Source organism: Myotis lucifugus, unplaced genomic scaffold (genome assembly GCF_000147115.1).
Source record: "Myotis lucifugus unplaced genomic scaffold, Myoluc2.0 scaffold_72, whole genome shotgun sequence".
Lineage (NCBI taxonomy): Eukaryota > Metazoa > Chordata > Mammalia > Chiroptera > Vespertilionidae > Myotis > Myotis lucifugus.
This window is the reverse complement of record NW_005871120.1, coordinates 4,649,502-4,656,407: the sequence shown is the minus strand read 5'-3', so window position 1 is coordinate 4,656,407 and position 6,906 is coordinate 4,649,502. Positions and strand designations below refer to the sequence as shown.

Below are 6,906 nucleotides of genomic sequence, written 5' to 3'. Positions count from 1 at the left end.
GGATTTTGGAAGATGTTAATTTTTGCCTCTGTGCAGAGTATGTAATTATGTGACTTTGGGAACTAACCTACATAGCTTGTTATAAGGGCCATGCTTAAGGACACTGTATGCAGGGAATCTTAGAGTAGCTCCAGCAAGGCTCAAACTGAGGAAATAATGAAGTATGTTCTTCTGTCCTGCCTTTGCATTCTCTTCTTCCCCAAAATTTAGAAAAATGAAAATTTTGGGGGGCCTGCTTTGCTCATATTGAAATCCTCAAAAAAAACCTCAGAAACCATTTTGCTCGCTTTTCAACATACCTTAGCCAAGGTACTAACATCTTGCCTGTAAGGGCCAAGAACTGTATAACATACCCATCTTTTACCATTTTATCTATGGAGATTTCACAGAAGCTGGAATATCTCCACCTTGTTCGGTATCAGTAAGCTGTACTAGTAATTTTGGTTCCTAGTGCTCCTCACATTCACTCTCCCTTTCACATGCAGGCACAGCCTCCTGCAGTTCCCATATTTTCCTTATGCCTAAGATCTCCCTTCACTGTGACCTCAAATCCTTCCCACCAAATTCTATTTCTTGCCCCTAATTCTCTTTCTGCATAGATCCTCTTCAGAACCCTGCAGGCTTCAACACAAGTGCAGAGTTTCTAATTGAGAAAATTATAACCATAGGCCAAGGAAGGGGAGGGAGAAATACCTTTATTTTCATCAGAGATAATAATGCTTATAAACTTGTATAAATGCTGCGAGAGAAGAAACCAAAAACTGGGTTGGGAGTGATGGTGATGAGAAATCTTACAAAATTAACCTAGATATCACACTTGCTTAAGATTAGGTTGCTTTGATTTCATATTACCCAATGGCTTAACCTAGCCTTTCTTTCCTTTGTTCATGGCTCTGTTGCAGAATATGACCTGAAGGCTGCAATAGTATATAGTAGTAGGTACCTAGTGGTCAATTATTGGTTTAGAACAGATCCAGGCTATTAAAATTCTAGATGTACTCCCCAGGAGGGGACAGTATTTCTTCCCTGATATGGCTCAGAAACAGTTATTTGGCCACTAGCTACATGTTCTTTGTTCAGAACAAGGATACCGTAGTTTCCCAGCAGGAATTATGGATTTTATAGCCTTCTCCCCTTCAAAGCAAAATGGAAATCCACAGTGAGACAAGACTGTGAAGTTCTGGGCAGAAATAGAAAGAGGGCTCTGCATTCTTAGGTTGATTCCTATTCCTGGACATGGTTCTTGAGATCCAGTTGTCAAGTTTACTGCTAAGCCAGGGATTGGCTAGTAGAACTATCCACAGAGGAAAGCTCTCAGAAACATGTTGACCTAAAGAGTTGATGTCAGGTTTTCTACAAACTTGGACATCACTTCCTTCCTTTTATGTATCTCTTATGTATATCCCGATGGCATATGAGTGAAGAGTTCTTAGTGAAGCTTCTCTCACACTGGATGCACTTATGTGGCTTTTCCGCAGTGTGGGTTTCCTGGTGAGCACTGAAGCAGGAGCTATTCTTTTTTTTAGTATATTTTATTGATTTTTTTACAGAGAGGAAAGGAGAGGGATAGAGAGTTAGAAACATCGATGAGAGAGAAACATCGATCAGCCGCCTCAGCAGGAGCTATTCTTAAAGCTTTCCCACACTGGGCACACTGGTACAGGCCCTCCACAAGGTGGACTTGCCAGTGAGCGCTAAATGGGAACTTGTTGACTCTCTTCCCACAGATAGTGCACTGATAAGGCTTCTCCCCAGTGTAGGTCCTCTGGTGGACAATGAGGCTGGAACTCTGGTTGAAGCTTTTCCCACATTCCCCACACTGGTATGGTCTTTCTCCTATGTGAGTCCTTAGGTGGGCAGTGGGGTTGGAGTGTTCATTGAAGCCGTTTCTGTATTCACAGTACTTGTGAGGCTTCTCTGCTCTGTGGATTCTGATGCCGAACAAGGTAAAAAAAAAAAAAACTCAGCTAAAGCTTTTCCCACATTCATGACATTTAGAAGCTTTTTCCAGTTCTCAGTCCAAAATATCTGGTGACTCATCCTCTCCTGGGATGGGGCTGTCTCCTCACTCTCCCCTGGACAATGTCTGTGTTGCTTTCTTGTCATTGGTTCACGCTCCTAGCCTGTTTTGAACTCAAAGTGCCAAAAAACTTTTCTACTAAACTTTCTCTGTACATCCTTGTTCTTTCTACCACTTCTGAATGATCCCATTTTAGATTCTCTTTTGTAACCCCATTCTTCATCTCAGAACCTGAAAGAATAAAATTACATTACACTCTGGAGAAGGAAAACGATGGAATGAGGAAAGAGTTACAATTAAACTACCATAAAGATGTAATACCTAATTGAATTCTTCATGTGACTAAGTCTTCTGCTAAATTTTATTTTCCAATTGTAACACTTTTTAGCTCCAAATTTGTGGTAACCTTACTTTTCTTGGGTGAGGATTAAAAATTAATAAAAATAAATAATAAAATAAAACAAAATAGCACTGCTCTAGCCCTGGGGTGGGGCAGAGTCAGGACAATAGTTATCAGGTCAGAGGCAAAGCAAGGTAAGGGAGGTATGGCCTCTTTGGGAAGGATTGGGGTAGATAAGCAGCCATGTGATGCCTGAGTAGACAGAATAAGAAAACAACCCACAACAAGCTCAATGGACCACATAAAATTCTTTATAACATCTCTGGGAAAGAATGAGTTTTAGAGTGAGTCAGTACAAAGTGAAATGGGAACTTCAAGAGACAAAAAACATCAACCACAGCTCACCTGATCTCCGTGGTACAGAGCCCAGCACCATCTCCTGGTTTTGAAGACCCCTCTTCTAGAGATGGTTCCTGGCAGCCTGTGGAGTAAGCCAGGCTAGGGGAGAAATATCCACTATTAGAGGGCAGCTTCCACTAAAAGAGGTTCCGAGTGGGATCTCTGGGCCAACAGCATCAGCACTACCTGGGAGCTTGTTACACATGCATATTCCCAGGACCCACCTCAGATCTACTGAGAAAGTCTGGAAATGACGCCTGGGAATCTATTTTAACATGTCCCCAGATGAGTATGATGCACAGTCAAGTCTGAGGAAGACTTTCATAGCCAATACCTCACTGTTTGTAGAGAAGTTAATTTTACTAGATGATTATTTGCAAAACAGCTTTTTTTTTTAAAGTTTTTTTTCATTCCAAAGAAATATGTGCACATTATAGAAAAATTTTAAGACAATAATGGTGGTGGTGGGGAGTGTCTCACAGCCCACTAGAGATAACTAAATACTCTTAAAAATACCACAACTCAAACCTCTTATTTTTTTCAGACCAAGATTATGTATTCTTTCCCAGATCCCACCTTCAAGAATTCTACAAAAGAAATGGTTCATTTTGATGACATTCAGAGGTCTGTGGAAGTGGGGAGGTTACAACACTTGGGATCTGAGCAGCCTGTGGGCATGGTGAGTGACGGGAGCAAAACTGGAACACAGTGAGTCCTACCCCCTTTACTCAGACCCCAAAGCTTCAGAAATCACAACAAGATAGCACAGATGTTCCCAAGGATTAAAAGGACATAAATGCTAAATGGCAAAGTTTAAAAAGATATTGATAGAATATTTACACTGCTCAAAAAATACAAAAGTTAATAAACCTTTTAGACAATTACCCATTTCATTAGCAGAAGCTTACCAATTTAAATAAATAGCATGAAGACACCATGCTCTCCTCCTAGGATTTGAGTCATATAAAGATGAGCTAGCTTTTAAAACTTATTTAGCAACCTGCAAGGGCAGCTTTCAATGAAGCGGAAAAGGTCGCAGTGGTCTTTAGGCTATCTAAAAATGTATGGAGCTAAAGTGCTTAGTGGAAAGAGACTTATAAATATAGAGCCTTGGTCTGTCCATGTAATGGAATATCCGTCAGCCGTAAAAAAGAATGAAGTGATACATGCTGCAAACATGCCAAGTGAAAGAGGCCAGACACAAAAAGTCACATATTATAGGATTCCATTTCTATGAAATGTCCAGAACAGGCAGATCCATCGACAGAGAATGAATAGAAACTGCTTAATGGATACAGTGTTTCCTTTAATAAAATGTTTTAAAACTAGACAGAAGTAGTGATTGTGTAATATATATATTTTTTAATCCTCACGCAAGGACATTCCTCCATTAATTTTCAGAGAGAGTGGAAGAGAGAAGGAAATACCTCCTACATGTGCCCCAACTAGAGCCTGGGCCGGGGAGGAGCTTGTAACCGAGGCATGGGGCCCTGACCGGAATCAAACCTAGGACCCTTTGGTCCGCAGTCCAACGCTCTATCCATCACGCCAAACCAGCCAGGGCTGTATAACATTTTTAATGTACTAAAATGCCACTGATTGTTCATTTGAAAATGGCTAATTTTATGTTATGTGAATTTCACCTAAATTAAGGAAATTTTTAATGAATTTTTTTTCTAAAATAATTGAGATAAAACAAAAACTAGAGCTTTGAAAGAAAGGCAAAAATAATAGGAGAAATGTATTCTGAAGGAGATTAAGCTGGATGGGGCAGGGTTTATTTAATGTCTTTAAGTACATGAAGAACTACTATGCAGAAGGTCACGGTAAACATGTTCACCTTAATACAACCAATTCCAACATAATAGAATTAAATAGTAATAAAAGAGAATTTGGCTAACATGCAAAGGGTCTCCACCCGGTTTATGTGCTATTACCATCAACTAGTTTGAAATCTTGTTTTTTAGGTATATTTCAAAGGCATTTAATCTGGAACCCTGGGGCAAACCCAAGCTCAAATCTGTTCTTCCCATAGGTGATTATTCCTGCCCCAGCTCAGGCGAGGGCACAGGCTTCCGCTTACCTTCTGTTTCTGTGGTCTTTGCTGTGAGCTCTGTTCCTCTGGATGAACCCCAGTTTCAGATGGGATTTCAGTGATTCTCTGGCTGCTCCCAAAGGGTTGTGGGTCCAATCCCCAGCCCTGGTCGGGGTGTGTGCAGGAGGTAAGCAATAATGTGTCTCTCTCACATTGTTATTTTTCTCTCTTTTTCTCTCCCTCTGTCCTTCCCTTCCATTCTCTCTAAAAACAATGGAAAAATATCCTTCAGTGAAGATTAAAAACAAAAAACGAAAGCCTGGCCGGTGTTGCTCAGTGATTGAGCTTTGACTCAGGAACCAAGAGGTCACTGGTTCGATTCCTGGTCAGGGCATATGCCCAGGTTTTGGGCTCAATCTCTAGTGGGGGACATGCAGGAGACAGCCAATCAATGATGTTTCTACCTCTCTTTATCCCTCCCTCTCTAAAAATCAATAAAAGCATTTAAAAATAACAACAAACAAACAAACAAAAAGAGTTTGGTTCTGAAATGGTGGGGGACAACAAGGGAACCACCATCACCAAGGGGAACTGGGACCAGGAAGATTATTAGTATATAGAGTTTCCTACTTCAGGTAGTTCACCTCTCCAAACTCTAACTTCATAAGTGTGCTATGCTTGCCCTTCTTCATTCCATTCTAATTATTAATGGTTCCAATCCCATGGATTTTAAATTAACTTCTTCAATTTCTTACCTAACACATTCCCACCATGCTGCTCTTCCCTCTCCAAATTATGCCCAAAACTACAAAGTTTCATTTATATCCCACCTTCTCACTGGGAAACATAACTACTTCCTATTCCAGCCTAGACTCAGCAGCCAGCCAGCTGCTTCCTGCTCAGACCACAGAGCCACGTAAGCCATGGCATTCCTCTGACCCACACTCCTCCATTACTCCATGCCTCTCCCAGACTTTTGATCCAGGTTTCAGTTGCCTTTTTCCACTAAGTCTCTCACAACCTAACCCTCATTTTACTTTTCCTTCTCCTGAGCCTTTTACACCTCCCTTCTCCCAAAGTATACAAGGTGGTTACACTAATTGGATCTCAGACCTAGTCTCTACCTCCACATGAGGATATTGTGTGAAACTTGTCACTTTGTCCCTAACTGACCCTGTTAATCCAGACAGGAAAGACTAACTCCAATACAACTTTGTTTAGCGTACTACCCATGGCTTTGTGTTCTCAATGTACCTTCTAGCAAGAGAGATTAGATTTTAATTCACCAACCTCTCTAATTTTCCTGACCTCCTTAGTAAAGGGCAGTTTTCCTTTCCCTGACCTTGTTTTGGAGAACTGTTCTGAGTATTTTTACCACTTTAATTAGGGTCTCTAAACATTCACTGAATATATGAATGTCTAAGATATTTCAACAAATGTGAAATTTTTCCCATAGACTAAGGGCAAAGGACCAACTAAAGTTAGTATTTTGGTGGGTGGCAGAGGGCTAGTGTACATTTCTCAACTAAGCACCTCTCTAGTAACTAAATACCTGTGCTCCTCAGCCCAACTTCTTATAATCAAAACCACAAGGTTCTGGTTTCCTTTTCTCACCTGTTGCCCAGGCACTCTCTGTACATCCTCAACCAGAGCTACAGCTTCCTCATTTTGTGGACGCTGTTTCTTCACCCAGGTCTGGAGCTCCTCCAGCAAGATCGTAAGAAACTGCTCCAAAATCAGCAGCTCTAGGGTTTTCTTTTGAGTGTATCTTAGGCCTCAGCCACTGACATCAGAGTTCCCAGAGTGTGCTAAAAGCTTCATGGGGGCAGCTACCTCCTGGTAGCAGAACTGCCTGAAACGCTGGTAGGAAGCTTCATAGTCAAGGCTGTTGTTGTGAAGGCTGATTTCTGTCTTTGTGTGGATTCCTTGCTTGGGGATGGGTGTGCTGGGGACTCTCTGTTGCAGTCATCATTTGCTTCATGAACTGGCTCACTGGTTGCCACTTCTACCCTGGGATCAGATTCCATTTCTTTTCATGTCACTGAGAAGTAGTTCTCCTTGATACTGTTATGCCCAGATTTCAAGATCCCCAAAGACCACCAGGGAGCCGAG

General features: G+C 41.4%; 1 pseudogene; it reads right to left on the bottom strand.

Annotated features, from left to right (window-relative positions):
- Window positions 1-674: 674 nt before the first annotated feature.
- Window positions 675-6,769, bottom strand: LOC106697468 (annotated as a pseudogene).
- Window positions 6,770-6,906: the final 137 nt, after the last annotated feature.